The sequence below is a fragment of the Talpa occidentalis genome, unplaced genomic scaffold (genome assembly GCF_014898055.3).
Source record: "Talpa occidentalis isolate TD23 unplaced genomic scaffold, MPIMG_talOcc4v2.1, whole genome shotgun sequence".
NCBI lineage: Eukaryota > Metazoa > Chordata > Mammalia > Eulipotyphla > Talpidae > Talpa > Talpa occidentalis.
The window spans coordinates 65,954,253-65,976,847 of NW_026555331.1; the positions used below are offsets into that span (position 1 = coordinate 65,954,253).

General features: G+C 39.5%; 1 protein-coding gene across 1 annotated transcript in view; it reads right to left on the minus strand.

The window, feature by feature from the left end:
* Positions 1-22,595, minus strand: part of LOC119241331 (oxygen-regulated protein 1) — a 138,374-nt gene that overhangs the window by 103,976 nt on the left and 11,803 nt on the right.

Below are 22,595 nucleotides of genomic sequence, written 5' to 3' on the forward strand. Positions count from 1 at the left end.
CAAGGATGATACAGTCGCAGGAGAACTATGGGGACTACAACGATATAAGAAAAAATTTTAATTAATTAATAAAAATATCACACTGGGGACTTGATAAAAATGTGTATTTTTTCCAGGTCACATGGAATAGGTGAGTGTAGGTATTCTACATCATAGCTTCAATGTGTATAGGAAGCCTTCAGGATGCTCCAGCCTCAACCACCTCCTACAGCCACACACAGGAAACCCAGAGAATAAACTATCTTGCTAGACCCAGTCCACCCCTAGAATTATGATGGATAATAATAATTAATGACTATTGTATGCTACTAATATAAATACACACACACACATACACATGCATATATATTTCTGGTTTCATTCAGTAGCTAGGGATTTAGGGTGGAAATGGTAAGAGGAGAATATGTCTTGAGTATCTGAAGGCTCAGCTCTCAATATGACTCTTGGTAGCCAGATGCATAAAACCTGCAGGGGGCCTCCCAGGTGGCCTAGCAGGTGGCATACCAGTTAAGTATCAGCACTATCATGCTATCACTGCTGGGGCCTGAGTTCGATCCTGGCCAGAGAGCTAACCCATACATGGTGCAGCAGACCTCTCCTGTCTCACCTGCTGCTCCCCTTAGCAGTGTATTTCAGTAGATATGCCTGTTCTTCTCCCCACTCTATCTCTGGTGAATCCTCTTACTCCCCATCTCTAACCCATCTCTGGCCTATACCCCAGTTCTTATATGCATAAGTAAATAAATGTAAATCTTTAAATAAAAATCAATAAATAGGGGGCCTCCTTGGTGGCAAAGGGGTTAAAGACACAGAGCTGTTCAATCCCCTGCCAGTGAGCTAACCCACATGGAACAACAGGCCTCTCCTAACTTGCCCACTGCTCCCTTCGACAGTGTATTTCAGTAGATCTACCTGTTCTGCTCCCTACTCTGTCTCTGGTGAATCTTCTCACTCCCCACATCTCTGGCCCACACCCCAGCTCTTGTATGCATAAATAAATAAATAAAGCCTGAGGGCTGGATGATTCTCAAATGTCAGCTAACCCACATGCTTACCCTCTCAACCCATCTGCTCCTCCTCAGTGAAAGTTTGAGAATGCAAAATCAGAAAGGCAGGGGATTTGAACAATGAACCTAAGTTGGAAACTGTCTTCAAGATTTTCGTATTGTTAAAATTTGGCAAGCAACAGCTTTCAGAATATTTTTTTTCATTCAAATTCTCTTCTATGGAGGCCTCCCTGGTGGCACAAGGGATTAGGTCTCAGCACTATCAAGCTATCAGCAGCCACTGCAACATGAGTTCGATCCCCCCAGGGAGCTAACCCACATGGCATAGCAGAGCCCTCCTGTCTCTCCTGCTGCTTCCCTTATCAGAGTATTTTGGTAGATCTGCCTGTTCTGCCCCCCACTCTGTCTCCTCTCACTCCCCACACCTCTGGCCTATACCCCAGCTCTTGTGTGCATAAATAAATAAAAATTAATCTTTTTCTTAAAATTTTAAAAAATAAAAATAGGGGCCTCCCTGGTACATAAGGAGTTAAGCACCACACCACAGAGCAATCGGCAGCCTCTGCAGCACAAGTTCAATCCACAGATGGCCAGGCAGCAACTCACATAATGCAGCAGAACTCTCCTGACTCACCCATTGCTCCCCTCAGCCATGTACTTGGTCAATCTGCCGGTTCTGTTCCCCACTCTGTCTCTGGTGAATCCGCACATACCCCGTATCGCAGGCCTGCACCCCAGCTCTTGAATGCATAAATAAATAAATCTTTTTAAAAAAAATAGAACTCTAAAAAATAAATAAATAAATAATAAAAATAAATCAATATAATTCACCACATTAACAGGAAAAAAGAAGGAAAATAATATGATCGTCTCAAAAGATGAAAAAAGGTGTTTGACAAAATTCAATAAAAATATCAAACCAATAACATAAATAATTTAAATTTTAAATTAACTTTAAAATGAAAGTGAAAAAACTATAAGTAGAAGAAAACTAACTTAATATGACAAAGGTTATATATATAAATAACAACCTTACAGTAAGCCCCATTCTTATAGATCAAATATTAAATGTTTTTCAACATTTAAGATTAGGTACAAGACAAGATTTATTCCCTTTCAAGGTAGGAATTAGACATTACTATCAACAAAAAGTCAAGAGAAAAAATAAAGAATAGAAATGAAGATATCAAACTATCATAATTCACAGCAGATGAATTTGATTTAAAAAATCCAAAAGACAATAAAAAAAGGAGAAGAGATGTTTCACAGAAAAAAAGGCAGATGTCTGTTCAAAATTCTATATATGATTTTGAATTAACCACAAAATAAAATAAAGTACCTTTCCCACTTAATATATTTACAGATATTCCACATCAGCACATTATTTTTAGTAGTTCTTTAATAGTCCACTATATTATAATCTAATAATTCCCCTATAAATGAATAGTTGTTTCAAGTATTTTGTTATCACAAACAGTGCAATAAAGAATTCTTATAAACATGTACTAGAATGACCAAAAAATAGCATGATAAAGGCCTCAGAGAGTCCACCAGGCCCCTCCTCATTTCCTCTTCCTGTGCCATGTCTTTAAGGGCAGGAAGATCAAGGCAGCTAAAATTCATAGAACAGAGAATCAAAGAAGTAAGTGTCAAACAGTGAAAAAAACCTGGAGCTCTCCAGAGGGTCTCCTTGGAGTAATCAGCAGAATGCAGATCAGTGCATGCTTGGGAAGAAACTAGTTGAGGTCAAAGAAGGAATCAAACAAAAGGATGAAGGAATTCTGTCCTCACACAGCTTGGGAATAATGTCTCTTTAAACCAGTCAGAATGGAATCATAATTTGCAAAGCACTGAATAAAGGTCTTACCCAGGTAGTAGAGAACAATTTGCTCTAAGCTGAACATTGCACTGACTGATCGACTGATCCAGTAAATAATAAAAGCAAGATCCCAAAGGATCGAACTGTTTCCAAGGAATTTAGCTGCATCCAGAACAAAATCTAAGACTTGTAGGAAAAAATCTTGTACAACTAAAGGAACTAGAAAAAGAAAAACAATCTAAGCCCAAAGCTAGCAAAGGAAAAAAATATTTAGGATTAGAATAGAGCTAAATGAAAGAGAAAACAAACAACCATTAGAGCAAATGAAAGAAATCAAAAGTTGGATCTTCAAAAAAATTGACAAAATGGATAAATCTTTAGCTAGATAGACTAAGAAATAAAGAGGAGAGACTCAAATTAGTAATATCAGAAATGAAACTAGGAATATTACTATCAACTCTACAAAAATAAAAAAAAAAATAAGAGAGTATTCTGAACACCAACAAATTGGACCTAGATAAAATGAACAAATTTCTAGGAACAAAAAAACATAACCAACCAAGACTAATTCATAAAGAACTAGGAAATCTGGGATACTCCCTCGTGGCACAGGGGTTAAAGTCTCAGCACTATGAAGCTATCACCAGCCACTATGACATGAGTTCGATCCCAGGCCAGAGAGATGACCCACATGGCACAGCAGACCTCTCCTGTCTTGCCTCCTGCCCCACTCAGCAGTTTATTTCAGTATATCTACCTGTTCTGTTCCCCACTCTGTCTCTGGTGAATCCTCTCACCCCTCGCTGCCATCTCTCTGGCCTATAGCCAGCTCTTGTATGCATAAATAAACAAATCTTTAAAAAAAAATAGGAAATCTGCTTGGACCTACAACTATTAAGGAGATTTAATCAGTAAATAAAAATCTCCCAGTAAAGAAAAGCACAGGACCTAACAAATTCACTGGTGAAATTACCAAATTTTAACGAACCAATACCAATCATTCTCAAGTTTTTAAAAACAAAAATTGTATGATCAGCATAATCTAGTTCCAAAACCAGACAAAGATTCAAGAAAAGAAAACTACAGACAAACATCCCTTATTAATATTGATGCAAAAACCATCAATATTAGAAAACAGAATTCAGCAGCATATTTAACAGATTATACACCATGACCAAGCAGGATTTATTACTGGAATGCAAGGTAGTTCACCACATGAAAATTAATCAGTATAATATACCATATCACAAAATGGAGGAAATAAACCCACATTTTCAACTCAATTGATTCAGAAAAAGAATTTGAAAAAATGCAATTACTTTCATGATAGAAAAAAAAATGCCCTAGCAAAATAGAAACAGAAGGAAATTACCTCAACTTAGTAAAAGTTACACATGAGAAACCCAAGTCAAGAATCATATTTAGGGCCTCCCCAGTGGCACAGCGGTTGAGTGCTAGGTTGCTAAGCTGCCCACAGCCTCTGCAGTGCCAGTTCGATCCCTGGCCACCTGGCAAGGGTCCCACATGGTGCACAGACCTCTCCTGCGGCCCACTGCTCCCCTCAGCAGTGTATTTCCTCAGTCTGCCTGTTCTGTTCTCTGCTCTGGCTCTGGTGAATTCTCTCACCCTCCCGCACTTCTGACTGTACCCAGTGCTTGTATAAATAAATCTTAAAACAAAAAAAAAAAAAAAAAATGATGACAAGCTTTCATATTTAAAAAAAAAAATCGTATTTAACAGTAAAAGGCTGAAAGCCTTTCCTCTAAGATCAGGAAAAGCCAAGAATACCTGCTTTCACCATTTTGCAGTATAGTGCTGGATGTTCTAACCAGAAAAATAAGACAGGAAAAAAAGGCCTGCAGGCCTCCCTGGTGGCACAAGGGGTTAAGGGTCAGCACTATGAAGCAATCCACAGCCACTGCAGCTGGAGTTCTAGCCTTGGCCAGGGAGCTACCCACATGGCACAGCAGACCTCTCCTGTCTCGCCGGCTGCTCCCCTTAGCAGTGTATTTCAGTCAATCTGCCTGTTGTGTTCCCCACTCTATCTCTGGTGAATCCTCTCATCCCTCCCCTCTGCACCTCTGGCCTATATCCCAGTTCTTTCATGAATAAATAAATAAATCTTTTAAAAAAGAAAAAAAGGTCTCCAAATTGGAAAGGAAGAAGTAAAATTATAACTGCTGTAGGTGACAAGATTTTATAGATAGAAAAACCCTAAGGACTGCACACAAAAAATAGTTGTTAGTACAGTACTGATAAATGAATTTGGTAAAGTGGCATGATTCAAAAATTAACATGTCTGTACATGAACAATATGAAAAGGAAATTACAAAACCAACTTCATATACAAAAGGAATAAAACACTTAGGCATTAACCAAAGAAGTGAAAAACATAAAATGAAAGTACAAAACATTGGTCAAAGAACTAGTGAAGATATAAATTGTGCTAAGAACACTTAAGTTGAGCTCTAGTCTCTTAACAAATTTTGAAGTGTACAATACAGTATTATTAACTACAAGAAAAACGTTGTTCACCAGATCTCTAAAACATATTCATCATGTATAAATGAAACTTTTTACCTAGTGAACAGCAACTTCTCACATCCCTCTCCCCACAGAACCTGGTAACAACCATTCTACTCTCTACTTTTATGAGTTTAATATTAGATGTTTCATATATAACAGGAATCATGTAGTGTTTTTCCTTCTGTGACTGGTCTATTTCTTACCATTTAGCATAATGTCCTAAAATGTGTGTGTGTATGTGTGGGTTGAGTGTGTGTGTGTGGGGGGGGGGGGTTAATACACCAAATTTTCTTTCTGCACTTATTCATAATAGATATTTAGCTTGTTTCCATATCTTGGCTATATGTATAATGCTACAATGAATATAGGAATGCAAATATCTCTTCAAGACCCCAACTTCAATTCTTTTGGATAAATACCCAGAAAGCAGAATACAAGATCAAGTGAGAACTGTATTTTAAACTTTTTGAGGAATCTCCCTACTGTGTCCATAAGGGCTGCACCATCTTACAGTCCCACTAACAATTTACAAAGGTGCTAATTCCTCCACATGCTAGCCAACATATGTTTTCTTTTAAATTTTTTTTCATGGTATTCATGATGAGGGCCAGGCTCTCCTCCATCTTACCACCCAGAAATAGAGCATGGAGCTCATTATAAATAGGGCTTGCTCTCAAGCTCTCTTCAAACTAAATGGAATTTTTCTCAAAGCAACAATCCTAAATATCCTAAGTACCTCTCTTAAACTTAAACCTCATTAGAAGAGAGAAAGGCAGATAAACTACTTATAGTCTATCTAGTAAAAGAAGTCCTAATATTAATAAATATATTGTTTAAATTAGGTGCATTAAGTAGTAGAAAACCAGCTCAGCATCTTTCTGCAACTTTTTTTTTTAGTAGTAGTAATTCTAATTCTAAAGAGACTTCTAAGCTTGGCTGTTTTGACAATGTTACACAGCAAACAAATTTCCCTCTTGTGAAATCACTAAAAATTATTTTCTTCTTGGTGTTCTCTCTTGTCTAGCACTATTCATGGCAGACCACCTGCATCTATACTTCTAAAAACCAGCCTATTACATTGCTGTTGCTTTATATATCCTTGGTGCCTCCCTGACCATCCAGTACTGTATTTTCCCATACACACTGGACCAGTGCTATGCTGTTAAAAATAAAATCAACTGGAAACTTATCAACTAACCCAGAGATTTTCTGGCTTAGAAGACTGTGCACAAGAGCCAAGAATCTGCATTTTTGTTAAGCACCCCCTTCCCAGGTGATTTATCCAGGGTTGAAAGCACTATTCTCGTGCATTTGCACATTTCTGTATCAACGCAGAACAATCTTATCAAAGCCACATATTTCTCACCTCCCACCTTCACTCTCAACAGAAAACTCCTTCCTACCTCACAGAAATGACATCATTAAACTTGAGCTCCTCAAGTACCCTTGTTGCTGTCCCAACATATCTCATCCTGGACATAACTCTTACTGTCTTCTTTTCTCATAATATACTCTTGGATGTCAGGAGAAAATTTTAGGGTAAGTAAGAAAGTATCAGGCTTTTCTGCCCTCCCGCCATTAGGATTGATGATGGATCCCTGTGGTCCTGAATGCATGCCTGATGGCGGGCACCTGGAGTGGGGTGTGGGCATGCATAGGTGGGTACACCTGGGTTAAGACTGGGCCTATAAGGGCAGCATCACGGGGATGCCAGGAGAACAAGAGGGAAGAGAACCAGAATGAGAAGAGAATAAGCGAGAGAGCAGAATGAAAGAGAAGCAAAAGAGAAAGAGGAGACCATGAGAAAACACCGGAGAGCCCAGGAAGAGTGAAGATTCGCGGGAGGATTCGCTCCCGGCCTCCCAGCACCCCTGCCTGCCATGTAGCTGGTAAAATCCCAATAAAAGCCTGAAAAAGACACTGAGGGATCCAGGACTCCTCCTTTACCCATCTGCATAGGATCATAGAATCCTGTTCTGTGCCCTTCTTTTGGTACAAAAATACAGCTCTCTTCCCTCCTTCCTATCAATGCCAGCACCTAAATTCTACGAGTTGTAGCCCTCTGTAAGAAAGAGACCATCCTTTAAATCAGTGTTTTTTCATCCATCCTTTGAATCAATGTTTCTGTACCCCTATGTTTATTGCAGCACTATTTACAATAGGGAAAACCTGGAAACAACCCTGTAAAGGCAGGAATGGATACAGTGCAGGTTTTCTGATCCCATACAGACCGGTTAAAGGAGGAGTCAGAGTCCTCAGTGGTTTTTTGCAGGTTTTTTATTGGGGTTCACCAGGCATATGGCAGGCAGGGGTGCTGGCTGGGGGGCTGGGAGGCTGGCAGGCCTCCCAGCCCCCCAGCAAGTCTTCACTCTATCTGGGCTCTCTAGTGTTCGTTCTGCTGCTGCTTCTCGGCTTCTCTTTCGGCTTCAGCTTCGGCTTCTACTGCTGCTGCTGGCATCCCCGTGACGCCGCCCTTAAAAGCACAGTCTTAGCTCAGCTGAATCCCATCTACCTATGCCCACACCCTATTCCAGGTGCCCGCCATCAGGCATGCATTCAGGACAAGGATCCGTCATCTATCCTGATGGCGGGAGGGCAGAAAAGTCTGACATTTTCTTTACCCTACAAACCCAAATGCCCCAAAATAGATGACTGGATTAAGAAGATGTGGTACATATACACAATGGAATATTATTCAGCAATCAAAAAAGATAAACTCATGCCATTCGCAGCAACGTGGATGGAGCTATAAAGAATTATGCTCAGTGAAATAAATCAGAAGGAAAAATAAAAATATCAGATGGTTTCACTTATTGGAGGAATACAGGGAAATCAAATAAGACATCAGTGTAAAAAATAATAATACAAAACACAACAAAGCAAAAACAAACAATTATAAACCAGAGACATCCTGCAGGGGAGGAGGAGGGAGAGGGATCAGAGGGAGGGAGGGAGGAGCACAGGGGACTGAGGTGATGGAGCATGGGTGCATTGGGGAAGGAAATTCTATGGGGACTACACCTGAGAGGGTGGGGGGGAAGCAAATATTGTTTGAAAAAGAAAAAAAGAAAGAGACCGTCCTGTAACAGGTTGCATTACTGTGAATTGTGAAGTAGTAAATTCGCCCCATAAACATGAAGAATAGTTTTAAAAAATAAAACGTTAACAAATGTAGTGAACATGAGACTTATTAGGTGTAAGAGGACTGGGATGAAATTTGGACCATTTCAAATGTTCCCCCACCCCCTCAGCCCCATTTCCTAGTGACCATTCCCTCTACCAGCCAGCAGGGGCCGCTGAGTAAATGAAGAGTTGAAATCCTGGTGTCCCAGTGGCCTTTTGAAAAGTACAGCAGTTATAATATTGTGGTCTGTAGCAATACTTGTTATATATAATATAATAGTGTAATCTGTTTTTTATAACACAGCCAACAGCCTGGAAGCCACTGATTATGAGACATAAAAAAGAAAATGTAACTGTTTTGTGTTTTTCTTAGACATTCAAACTTTTGGCTATAACTAGCAAAAGTACAACCTGGAGAACTCAATCCCTTGAAGAGCTGTACAGAGGTAGAAAGGATGCAGGAAGAAATGCAGCTTTTTTCCAAGAAAAAGGTGATTTTTAGAAATTGAACAGCTAAGGGGAGGTTAAGATTTAAAATAAGCATGGCTAGTGTTTACTCTTTGCCCTGTTCTCATAAAAACCCTGTGAAGAAAAGTTAGACACACCAAAGTAGGGCTGGAGACATATAAGTAAAGCAGGTTTGAGATCCAACTCACATTTGAAACAGTAGGCTGGGAATGGATGTGAGTGAACCAAATGGATTTTGGTTTTGGGTTTTTTTTGTTTGTCTGTGTTTTTTAAAGCCTCAGATAGTGCCCAGAGGATTCAGCACAGTGACCAAAAGTTCTTATTACAGAGAAGGGGATGGAAGCAACTGAGTGAGAATAGGGAATGTTACCACGACCTTGAAATCGGGGCAAACAGAACATGGACATCCTTTGTAGACCAGAAAGGGAGGCAAATCCTTCAGCAGAAAATACAGCAGTAATAGAAGCCCATGAAGACACCAGCACAGAGCCACCCCTGCCACGAAGGGCCATGACTTCCAGAGTCTCCAAGTAGACAAGGAAGGAGGAAATCTCTACCTACAGTATTTATCTAACACAGACTGAGTTTTATTAATATATAAGAAGTAGCTATCAAGATGACATCAGCGAAACGGGGACTCAGAGAGTTCAGTTCCATTGTAGAGCGAAATGAACAATAAGTACATTTCTGCATATCTGAGTAGTGTGAGCACTGAAATGGTAAATTGGCTGCATAGACATGAAGTGTAGTTATAAGGCTTAAATTGTTAACCAATGTAATGAAATTGAATTTATGAACTAATTAAACAGCTATTGAACATAAAGTCAGTATTTCCAATCTAGAAAAATCATCAAAAGTTTGAGATGTTCAAGTTGAGAAGTTAATGAAGTTGACATCTGTATTTGACCTGATAATCATAGGTATAAAAGAACTGAACACCACCAAGGAATCTGTTATATTCTAGAATACTACATTGAACTATGTAAATATCACTTTCTAAGATTCAGAGGAATTTTGGGAATATATATTAATATAAAATTGCTAAGTCTCTGTATTTCTCCATATTAAGTTTGTTAAGACTTAAAATACTGTAAATAACAACAAATGTATACATTTTTCTTTTTCTTTTTTTTTTTTTGTGGGACCCTCGCTGGGGGCCAGGGAATGAACCGGTGCTGCAGAGGTTGCGGGTAGCCTCGCAGCCCAGTGCTCAACCGCTGTGCCACCAGGGGAGGCCCAAATATACAAATTTTTCACTGGAGTGGTGTGTTTTCCTTTGTAGTTATAATTTCTGGATGTCACACAGTAATGGCAGTGGAATGGTAAACAGTCTTTGCAGTTGGACAGAGCTGGATTCTGATTGTTGATCCATCATTTATTACTTGTTTCCTTCATCTATGTAACTCAGGTTATAATACCAATCTAAAGTAATATCTATCACATAAGGCTTTTATGTGCCTGACACCATGCATTTTATCTTTGTAATCACATTTAAATCCTTACTGACTCTAAGATGGACACTACTGTCCCATTTATACAGATGAAGACACAGAAAAATGATTCAAATCCCAGCTTAATCACCTTCTAGATAACTTTTAAATGACACTATAAAAAGTCATTGCTAAAATTATGATTAAAATTTCACTATTTTAGGGCCTCCCCTGGTGGCGTAGGCGGTAGAGCACCACCACGCTGTGACTCTGTGAAGCTGTTCGCAGCCTCTGCAGTGCTGGTTCAATCCCAGCCAGCAGGGGAGGGTCCCACATGGCACGGCAGACCTCTCCTGTCTCGCCCGCTGCTCCCCTCAGCAGTGTATTTCCTCAGTCTGCCTGTTCTGTTTCCTGTTCTGTCTCTGGTTAATCCTCTCACCCTCCCGCATATCTGGTCTGTACCCCGGTTCTTGTATAAATAAATAAATAAATACATACATACATACATACATACATAAATAAATAAATCTTTTAAAAAAATTTTCACTACTTTATAAAGTGCTTATATTTGTATCTCTATATTTTGGAGTAATTATCTATATGATGTTTATAGGTCTTATGGCTTTTTAGTTAAGAAGTAGATTTCATTTAAATAGATTTAGTTTTTTTTTTTAAAGATTTATTTATTTATGTATGCATACAAGAACTGGGATACGGGCCAGAGGTGTGGGGGGAGGGGTGAGAGAATTCACAAGAGAGAATGAGGAGCAGATCAGCCAGCTCCTCTGAAATACACTGCTGAGGGGAGCAGCCAGCAAGACAAGAGAAGCCTGCTGCACCATGTGGGTCACCTCCCTGGCCAGGGATTGATCTTGTGCTGTAGTGGCTGCAGATAGCTCCACAGTGCTGTGTCTTAACCCCTTGTGCCGTCAGGTCCCTAAATAGATTTATTTTTATACATCATGAAGCCAAATCTTTGATGGGATGTATTAGAGGCACAAAGTCTGGAATATGTGTGCATTCACAATGTTATATATTTTATGTCTCAAATCACTTTAGAAAGTGTCTCGGAGGGCTTCCCTGTTGGTACAGGGGTTAAAGACAGTGTTATCAAGCTATCGCCAGCCACTGCAGCACAAATTCGATCCCCTACCAGCGAGGAGCAACCCACATGGCACAGCAGACCTCTCCTGTCTGGCCCCCTTACTCCCCTTATCATTGTATTTCAGTAGATCCACCTGTTTTGCTCCCCACTCTGTCTCTGGTGAATCCTCTCTCACACACCCCCATCCCGCACCTCTGGTCTGCACCCCAGTTCTTGTATGCATAAATAAATAACTCTTTTAAAAAAGTTTTACCCCTAAACACTAGTTATGTGAGTCAAGAGGCCACTCTTACTTAAGGGTATCTGGGGTGAATTTTCTATTACATGGATCCAAAAGTGTTACCAAAAGTGTAAATTAAAACTGAAATATTGAAGATAGAGAAAGGGGCCATTTGACTGAAGAGGGAAATAAGTCAGAGAGAATCAGGAAGACAAACGGGACTGGTGGTTGATCTAAGGAGATTGGCTTAGTCATTAGTAAAGTATATCAATAATTTTGCTTTAAAAATGATCTGAATATGGAAGCATCCCAACCAAAACTTAGTGATAGGTCCTACAAAGAGCAACTTTGAAGTAGCAAGTGGCACAATTCTGGTTGGTGGTTGATGTAAAGGAAAATGGTATGGGACAGGCATTCTCTCCTCTGAAACCACAGAATCAGCACAAAACAAGACCAGTTCCAATGTTTTTTAAGAACAGAAAATTCTCTAGCAACTGCCCAGTGGTTGTGATTACCAGTGTTGACAGATACACAGGGCAGAGGATGGACATCCCAAATCAAAGTCATAGAGACCTCACTAAGAAGTTAACCTGACAATAAGTTTAGAAGAGAGGAAAGCACCAGGGAGCAATCAGTAAGGACAAGTTTAGTAAGTCACTCGCTCATGCAGAAGTCTTATTTCTAGTCCAAAAATTAGGCTGATTCTCAGGACAACATTAGCATTCCCCAAGGATTATTTGAGAAAGGACATCAGGAAAAAGATCAAAAAATCAAACAGAGGCCTCCCTGGTGGTTCAAGGGGTTGAGTGTCAGCACTATGAAGCTATCTGCAGCCACTGCAGCAAGAGTTCAAACCCCGGCCGGGGAGGTGACCCACATGGCGCAGTGGACCTCTGCTGTCATGCCCACTGCTCCCCCCTCAGCAGTGTATTTCAGTGGAACCACCTGTTATGTTCCCCACTCTGTCTTTGGTGAATCCTATCACCCCCCACACCTCTGGCCTGCACCTTAGTTCTTGTATGCATAAATAAATAAATCTTTAAAAAATGAAAAACAAGCAAACCTAGTTCTTATTACATTATAGTGGACCAGTAAAAATGATGTTAAAATGCCTTAATCTTCCCAGTAAAATATTATTCCCTTAGGTTTTTACTTTGGGCCAATGTTAGCCACTGTTAACGAGCTCCATCTCCAGATCAAGTATATACAAATATTTCTCCCAGAGGTCATAAGCTGAAAAACCTGACTACTACTCCACAACTGTTGTCTGAAACTGTGAAGTGTGAACCAAATGCACGGGGTTTATCAAAGAGAGAAAGGCATGCATAGTGCCTGAACCCTCCTGCCTCATTCTACTCATGACATCATGATAACATGTTCAACATTCTTGTGGAAGCTCATGAGTATATATTGTATATACATTTTTTTTTTGAAAGTGGCAAATCTACTGCAAATTGGCAATGGAAAAAAATGCTCCATCCACAAGGGTCCCACTCATGCCTGAGTTGCTCACCAAGGCAAACACTGGTCTACTTGGTCTTGTCTCTGTGCCAGACAAGGAGTGGCGCCTTCCTCAATATGCCCACATAGTATAAAAGTAAACTGTGTCTTCTCAAGGAGGACAGTTTCTAAATATCATACACAAGTACATGTACATGCAGGACTTCTAAAGAAGGTGAAAAAGGACAAGGAGCAGAAACAGGAGGAAAAAGAATCGATTTTCCTTCATTTTATACCCATGAGAAGACCTGCCCCTCTATGCCTGTCACCTCATTAAATTGCTCAAGACTGATAACCAAATTACACTTTAAAATGTATATTTGTTCATTCCTCTAACCTATTAAAGCACTATGTCCCATTTTCAGGCCTCCCCGGTGGCGCAGCGGTTGAGCGCTGGGTTGCGAAGCTGCCCGCAGCCTCTGCGGCGCCGGTTCGATCCCCGGCTGCTCCCCGGCCACCAGAGGAGGGTCCCACATGGCGCGCAGACCTCTCCTGCAGCCCGCTGCTCCCCTCAGCAGTGTACTTCAGTCCTTCTGCCTGCTCTGCTCCCCGCTCTGGCTCTGGTGAATCCTCTCACCCTCCCGCGCTTCTGACTGTACCCAGTGCTTGTATCAATCAATCAATCAATCAGTCAATCTTGTATAAATAAATAAATAAATAAATCTTTAAAAAAAAAAAAAAAGCACTATGTCCCATTTTCATCTACCATCAAGGTGAACTAATGTTATAAAGTGCTATTCTTGCATTCTTTATCTCTGCTTAACAGAGGAGAGAATTCTGTTTTAAACAGGATGTGTGCAGGATAAATTTTGTTTCTAAACTGTAATATCAAGAACCTTTAAAGTAAATCAGACACTGTGAAATAATTTTACAATGCCTTGGAAAAAGCCCAAGGCTGTGGGTTCTTAAATAGGTTCTCCATGGTAAATGTAGCTGCCACCCTCTACATGAACAATAAGTCTATTCCCTTGATAACTCCAAGAAATAGCCACTGAAATGCATTTTAATCTGATAAGAAAAAGATGGAAAAATGTTCAAATATTTGAATTGTTTTAACTCATTGTGGGAAAGCTCTTTTTAAGTGTCACTCCAGGCCTTTCTCTCCCATATTTCTTATATCACGGACTACTCCACACCAAGCAGGATGAGACTTGTCATTCCAGCATAAGAGATTTGTCTCCAAGCTTCTGCCCATATTTTATTTCCTTTACCTGTGTATAATTTTCCACTAATATAGTTTCTTTCTTTTTTTTTAAAGATTTATTTATTTATGCATACAAGAGCTGGGGTACAGGCCAGAGATGAGAAGGGGTGGGGGATGAGAGGATTCACCAGAGACAGAGTGGAGAACAGAACAGGCAGACTGACTGAAATACACTGCTGAGGGGAGCAGCGGGAGTGACAGGAGAGATCTACTTTGCCATGTGGGTTGCTCCCTGGCCGACCGGGGATGGAACTCGTGCTGCAGAGGCTGCGGATTGCTTCATAGTGCAGTGCCTTAACCCCTTGCACCACCAGAGAGGCCCAATATACAGTTTTTTTGTGGGGTATCTTACATGCCCTTTGTTTCCTTTTTTAGAAGAGTGAATAATACTTCTTGGCTGTCAAATTACAATCCAAACACTTCAACCTGATTTTCTAAAGCTTCAATAATCTGACTTTTCTCATTATAATGAATATAAACAAACTCTTTACACTAGAGTTCAAGTATTTTTTATATTTTCCCCCAATCAAATTAAAACTTATTTGGCTTACCATTATTATGATTGTCAGGAAGTAGAATTTTACCTTTAAGGATTCTCTCTTATCCTTTTTTAGTTTATTCTGAAGTTTCAGGATTTCATACAATACCAAAGAAGTTCCCTCAGCTATCCATTGGCAACTGGACAAGAGACTTGGGGTGTGTCAAACCCACTCTGGGGTCATCATTTCTCTGTCACCCAGCACTGTCATCAAATGCTGCTCTCCCTCTATTCAAAACAGTCTGACTTGCCCAATTCCATAACAGACTGAAAGGGATATTTGAAGGTACATGCTTTCCCTGTATGCCTCCATTTCCTCAAAAACACACTTGTTTCAAAAGTTTCTTACTATATTTACCATGGTTAGCCCAGGCCGCTAGTCCTTAGTTTTAAAAAATGGCCATCCTTCTCTGAGGCCAGCTGCCCTGAAGACATGTTTAGGACCTATCATTAGGGACCAAAATCACTAGGGCTTGATTCCCGGGTGAAGAGTCATCACACTTGAGTTGCTTTCCTCTTCAGTTCCCAAATCACCACAATTCTTTCTACTATTTTCTCAAAGTAAATTATTGATTGCCTCTACAGATGTGGTATAATGGAGACAGATCTTAGATACACAAAATGTCCGTCTACCCTCTTGCAAAATGTCTTCTCAATATGTCAAAGAGAGAGAAGAAAGACTCTGAAGTGCTTCTCCTTTTCAAAATTGTATGACAAGTCCTAGCCAGTACAGTAAGGCAAGTAAAAGAAGGAAATGGCACACAAATTTGAAAAAAAAAAAAAAACTGGCTTTATTCACAGATTATATAATTGTCTATGAACAAAATATCAAGCAATCTACAAAAAACTGCTGGAACTAATAGGTGAGTTAGCAAAGTTAGAAGACACAAGATCAATTTTTTAAAGCAACTATATATTTCTATAAGCTAGAACAATTGGAAAGTGAAATCTAAAATACAGAAATCTTTAATAGAATCAGGAAATATACTTATTTATTATCATATTATATTTATATAAATATATTAAATTACATTATTTATAAAATCATATTATTATATAGTATATGATATGTTTATCAAATAGTATGTATTTTTATGTTTGGGGGTAAACCTAACAATGTATGTGCAATATTTAAGTGCTTAAAATTACAAAATACGTATGAGAGAAGAGTCAAAGACAAATAAATGGAGAAATATGTTCATTGATGGATGGCTCAATATTAGTATACTGTCAATTCTCCCCAAATTGATTTACCATCATCACTTAATGACATTTTAGTCAGTGATGGACCACATATAGCATAGTGGTACACATATAATCAAGGTGTGTGGTAGACTATACTATCTAGGCTTGTGCAATTACACTCCGTATGGTTTGCACAATGATGAAATGACCTAACAAGTCATTTCTCAGAATGTATCCTCATAGTTAACCATCACATGATTGTTTAGATTTAACTTAATCTCAATGAAATTGACCAACTATATGCTACAATTTATAGGAAAGAAGAAAAAGACCTAGAGTATTCAATATAATTGTTGATAAAATGGAACAAAGTTAAAGGTCTCATAGTAACTAATTCCAACACTTGTTATAATTCCATAGTCCTACAATAGTGAAGTTAGTCCATTACAATCCATTTGAATATAAGGGAAAGTCCAAAAATAAACTCACAGTACTGCCTACTGATATTTTTGACAAAGATGTCAATAATATAAGTAAGTGGAGAAAAGACATATTTTTATTTATTTTTTTTAAAAGATTTATTTATTTATCTATTTATACAAGCACTGGGCACAGTCAGAAGCGTGGGAGGGTGAGACAATTCACCAGAGCCAGAGCGGAGAGCAGAGCAGGCAGACTGACAAAGTACACTGCTGAGGGGGGGAGCAGCGGGCCGCAGGAGAGGTCTGCGCACCATGTGGGACCCTCGCCGCCGGCGGGGGATCGAACCAGTGCTGCAAAGGAGAGGCTGGGGGCAGCTTCGCAGCCCAGCGCTCAACCGCTGTACCACCGGGGAGGCCCAAGACATATTTTTAAACAAATGCAGTTGGGACAACTGAATATCCATATGTAAAATAATGAACGTTAATCCATATAAAAAATTAACTCAAAATAAGTCATAGACCTAAACACAAAGCATAAGTTATGAAATCTCTGAAAGAAAACAGAAGGAAAAAAATATTTGTGAGCTTTGGTTAGACAAAGATTTCTTAGATAAAACTCAAAAATCCAAATAAAAACCTGATTTTTGTGATGTATGTGGTTTGAAATACACAGTTGCTGAGGTGAGAAACATTTACACCTGGAACCCACAGAGTGTTGTAAACTAAAGTTACCTCAAGTAAAAAGAAAAATAACAACAACAAAAAAGCTTGGTAAGTTCACATCATCAAAATTAAAAACTAAACTCTTCAACAGACACCATCAAGAAATAAAAAAGACACAAACTAGGAAAAAATATACACAACATAAGTATTTGAGGAAAGACTTGTATCCAGAATATACAAAACAAAGTCTTAATTATAAGAAGTAAACAAAACAACCTAATTAAAAATGATTTTATAGATATGAACAAACACATTTAAAAATATATGAAGAGCAGGGCCTCCCCGGTGGCGCAGCGGTAGAGCGCTGGGTTGCGAAGCTGCCCGCAGCCTCTGCGGCGCCGGTTCGATTCCCGGCTGCTCCCCGGCCACCGGAGGAGGGTCCCACATGGTGCGCAGACCTCTCCTGCCACCCGCTGCTCCCCTCAGCAGTGTACTTCGGTCCTTCTGCCTGTTCTGCTCCCCGCTCTGACTCTGGTGAATTCTCTCACCCTCCCGCGCTTCTGACTGTACCCAGTGCATGTATAAACAAAACAAATGAACAAACAAATAAATAAATAAATAAAACATGCCTCTATAAAAAAAAAAAAAAAAATATATGAAGAGCAAATAAACAAAAGAAAAAATGTTCAACCTCATTAGTCACCAAGAGAAATACACATGATAACGGAAGATACTACTTTGTACCTATCAGAGTGTTTAAAACTAAAAAAACCACAATACCAAATGCTAAAGAGAATTTTAGCCAACCGGAATCATTGTTTGCTTGGTGGGAGTATGCAATGGTACAAACATATTAGAGAATATTTAGCATTTTCTTAAAATGTTAAACATATATACTTTCCTTACAGTTAAACTCTGTATTTATCTAAGAAAAAAACAGAAGCATGTATCCACATGATTATGATTGTTTATAGCAAGCTTCTTTGTGACTGTCAAATCTACAAGCAATCCAGTGATATAAACAACTGATAAATGAATAACTGAATTATTTATCTATGCGATGGAATACTAACTACTCAGCAATAAAACAGAAAAAAATTGATACATACAAATGGATGAATTTCAAAAAATAGTATATTAAGCAAAGAATCAGGCATAAAAGCGTAAATCTAATAGGATTTAACATATGTAAGATCTAGGGGGATATTTTCTTCTATTTGACTTAAAGCCAGTCAATGATTATTTGAACACAAGATTGGGAAGGGAATTGACTATAAAGGGGGACAGGAATCTTGGGGCGATGAGAACTTGGTAGGTGTTGGAAACATAGATACATACATTAATCACTTTGTTTACTGTTAGATTTAAAGTAGATGCGTTTGTTCCATGTTAATTCATACCTAAACAAAGTTGAAAACAATTAATCTTGCTTAGAATTTGACAAACCAATCCTGAAATTCATATGGAATGTGAAGGGAACAAAAATAGCCAACATAGTTTTGTAAAGAACATGGGAAGTCTAATTAGAGCCATGTAATAGTGTGCAAAATGGACAGCTATATTAATGGAAAAAATATTTAAATTCACTGTTAGGTAAAAAAAAGAAACTTACATATTAAAAATGCTGCATTAAAAAGTTAAAATGAGAAAATAATGGACTATCCAAATAATGATACCAGAACAATTAGTTACTGATACAGAGAAAATTAAATATCCATGTTGAGATACAAGATAGGCAGCTTAATACATAACCTTGAATTTCAGATAAGAAATATTGATTGGGGGCCTCCCCGGTGGCGCAGCGGTTGAGCGCTGGGTTGCGAAGCTGCCCGCAGCCTCTGCGGCGCCGGTTCGATCCCCGGCTGCTCCCCGGCCACCAGAGGAGGGTCCCACATGGCGCGCAGACCTCTCCTGCAGCCCGCTGCTCCCCTCTGCAGTGTACTTCGGTCCTTCTGCCTGCTCTGCTCCCTGCTCTGGCTCTGGTGAATTCTCTCACCCTCCTGCGCTTCTGACTGTACCCAGTGCTTGTATAAACAAAACAAATAAACAAATAAAACATGCCTCTATAAAATAAAAAAAAAAAGAAATATTGATTGGGGACCTCCCTGATGGTGCAAGAGGTTAAGCACAGCACTGTGAAGCTGTCCGCAGCATGAGTTTGATCCCCAGCCTGCCAGGGAGCTACCCATATGGCGCAGCAGACCACTCTGTCTCACCTGCTGCTCGCCTCAGTAGTGCATTTCAGTGGATCTGCCTGTTTTATTCCCCACTATGTCTCTGGTGAATCCTCTCAGTACCCTGCCACCTACACCTCTGGCCTGCACCACAGCTTTTGTATACATAAATAAATAAATATTTTTTAAATGCAGGTTAAATATAAATTTATTTAATCATTTATGTGTTAATTTAAAACCATGGAATTCAAGTAATAGGTAGTAAAAATTGCTTCCAAAAAAGACTTGGGTAAAACTGAAGAATAAACAACAGATTTCAACTTTCTCTGATATAAATTCATTCTTCAAGGATTTATACTGGACTGGACCAAGAACTATTGGAAGCTCAAAGTTCCCCTTCATAGGAGTAGGAAAGTCCTGTGACAAATTGGAGTGAACAAAATATAAGACAAACACCAAGCCTCTGTGCATTCGGAGGCCCTCAGATGTCGTAAGTAAAGATGAACATGTAATAAATAGCTGTCACAGAGTAGCTCATAGAGAAGATGGACAGGTTTTAGAAGTATTGAAAAGGAACCATGTAAAAGAAACCATTCGCAATATATCAAACTAAAGAATACAACTCGGTAGTTATCTAAACCTGAACAAGATATAAAGAAATGTCATGGAAATGATGCAAATACATTAGACTAGAAAAATATAGAAAGAGAAAGGGCATGAAGATGTAATGAACTGAGGAAGAAAATGTAATCCAAGGTACAGATTAAATTCCCTATAGTGTAACAATTCACACAACAAACCAATCAGCATTTGCTACCTGTCAGGCCCTATTCTAGTGCTAGGCTTCAACCATGAAGGAAAAACAAAAGCATACATTCTAGATTTGAATGTCAGCTCCACTGCTTACTAGGTATCAGTTCTCAGATGAGTTCTGTAACCACTTTGTCCCTCTGTTTGTGCTTCTATAATAGAGAGGCAAACTTTCTGAGTAGATGTCAGAACTAAGTGTCATGTACATGCATATGGAAAGAAACATAATCTTATTATTGGACATTTTATATGAGATAAACACAAGTTTCTGAAAGGTGGAAAGAAGACAGAATGATTGGAAACTTAGGGCCTGAGACATAATGTGGTGATAGGTTCCCAGCATTTTCTATTTGCCTCATCTACCCCAGACTTCAAGTTGAAGAGGACAACAACATGGAAATGTCCACGGGCACAGACAAAAACAACAAAAACCAAATAATGAAGAATGGAGAAAACTAGCAGGATATAAAACTTTTAGAAAATAATGTCTAGACTCCAGCAAAACACCACAGAAAGGGCCTCCCCTGGTGGCTCAGTGGTTGAGCGCAGTGCTGTGAAGCTGTTTGCAGCCTCTGCAGTGTGTGTTTGAGCCCGGCTGGCCAGCGAGATACCCACATGGTACGGCAGACCTCTCCTGTCTCACCCGCTGCTCCCCTCAGCAGTGTTTTCAGTTGTCCGCCTGTTCTGTTCCCTGTTCAATCTCTGGTGAATACTCTCACCCTCCCACACATCTGACCTGTAACCCAGTTCTTGTATGAATGAATAAATAAATCTTTAGAAAAAAAATGGTGGCCCACCAAATCCAATAAGCAAAATTAAAGGAGAGTGTCTATACTCCTCTCCTCTAGCATGATAACCACACTCTACTGGTGTCAAAAAAGACTAAGGAAGAAGCCAGGACTTCCCTCCCTAGCAGATGGTAGCAAGCTTTCCTAACCAAAATGGTAGTAGAGACATCTTGTGTTGTCTGACTTCCATCCTGACTTAGCAGTAACAAGGAACCCCTCTCATAATTGAGTGATATCAGATGAGTCCTATAAAAGAGTCAGAACTGGAGCCTCAATGGTGGTGCAAGGGGTTAAGCACAGCACTATGAAGCCTATCTGCAGCCACTGCAGCACCAGTTCGATCCCACCCAGGCCAGCCGAGCAGGGAGGTGACCCACATGGCACAGCAGACCTCTCCTGCCTTGCCCGCTGCTCCCCTCAGCAGTGTATTTCAGGCTGCCTGTTCTGTTCCCCACTCTGTCTCTGGTGAATCCTCTTCACCCCCTATATCTCTGGCCTATACCCCAGTACTTGTATGTTTATTTACCCAAAGGACACAGAAACATTAATTCCAAAGAGCACCTGCACCCCTATGTTTATAGCAGCACCATTTACAATAGCTAAGCTTTGGAAACAACCAAATGCCAAAAATAGATGACTGGATCAAGAAGATGTGGTACATATACACCATGGAATATTACTCAGTAATCAAAAAAGATAAACTCATGCAATTTGCAGCAACATGGATGGAGCTGGAAGGGATCATGCTCAGCGAAAAAAGCCAGAAAGGAAAAGTAAAATACCGGATGGTCTCACTCATAGCAGGAATCTAGAAAACTTAAATAAGGGACCAGGAAAAAGAATAACTATAAGAAAGAAAAAACCAAAATCAACAAACAACTATAAACCAGAGACACACTATGGGGGGAGGGGAGGGGGAAGGATGGATTAGGGTCAAAACAAGGGGGGTGCAATTGTATGGGGAATATAAAAATAAAAAATAAATTTTAAAAAAGAGTCAGAACCTTCACAACTACTCAAGAGTAGTGAGGTTTCTCAGTGGGTTACATGTGAGTAGGCAAAACTCTCTTATCCTTCCAGTTGATGGGCCATGTACTTTTCTCTTGCCATATCAGTATCACAGAAAGTTGGCTGAAATAGAAGGTTTATTTAAAATCTATAGTCATATAATATTACATGAAAATGTCCAGTTTTCAATTCATAGTAATTCATGATCATATCAAGAACTAGGAAGATCTCAAACTGAATAAAGAAAAACAACTAATAGGGGGCCACCCTTATGGGTGTGTTGGATCTCCAGCCAGGGAGATAACCCACATGTGAAGCAGCAGACCTCTCCTGTCTCACCTGCTGCTCCCCTCAGCAGTGTATTTCAGTAAATATACCTGTTCTGCTCTACACTCTGTTTCTGGTGAGTCCTTCACTCCTCCCCTCACCCACTGCACCACTGGCCTACACCTCAGTTCTTCTACACAAAAATAAAAGAAAAAGAAGGAAAAAAGATTAATAGGTACCAATACCAAGATGACAGAGATGCTATAATTATATGATGGATTTTAAAATAGCCATGGTAAAAATATTTCACTAATTGTATGTGTCATTGTTGAACAGTA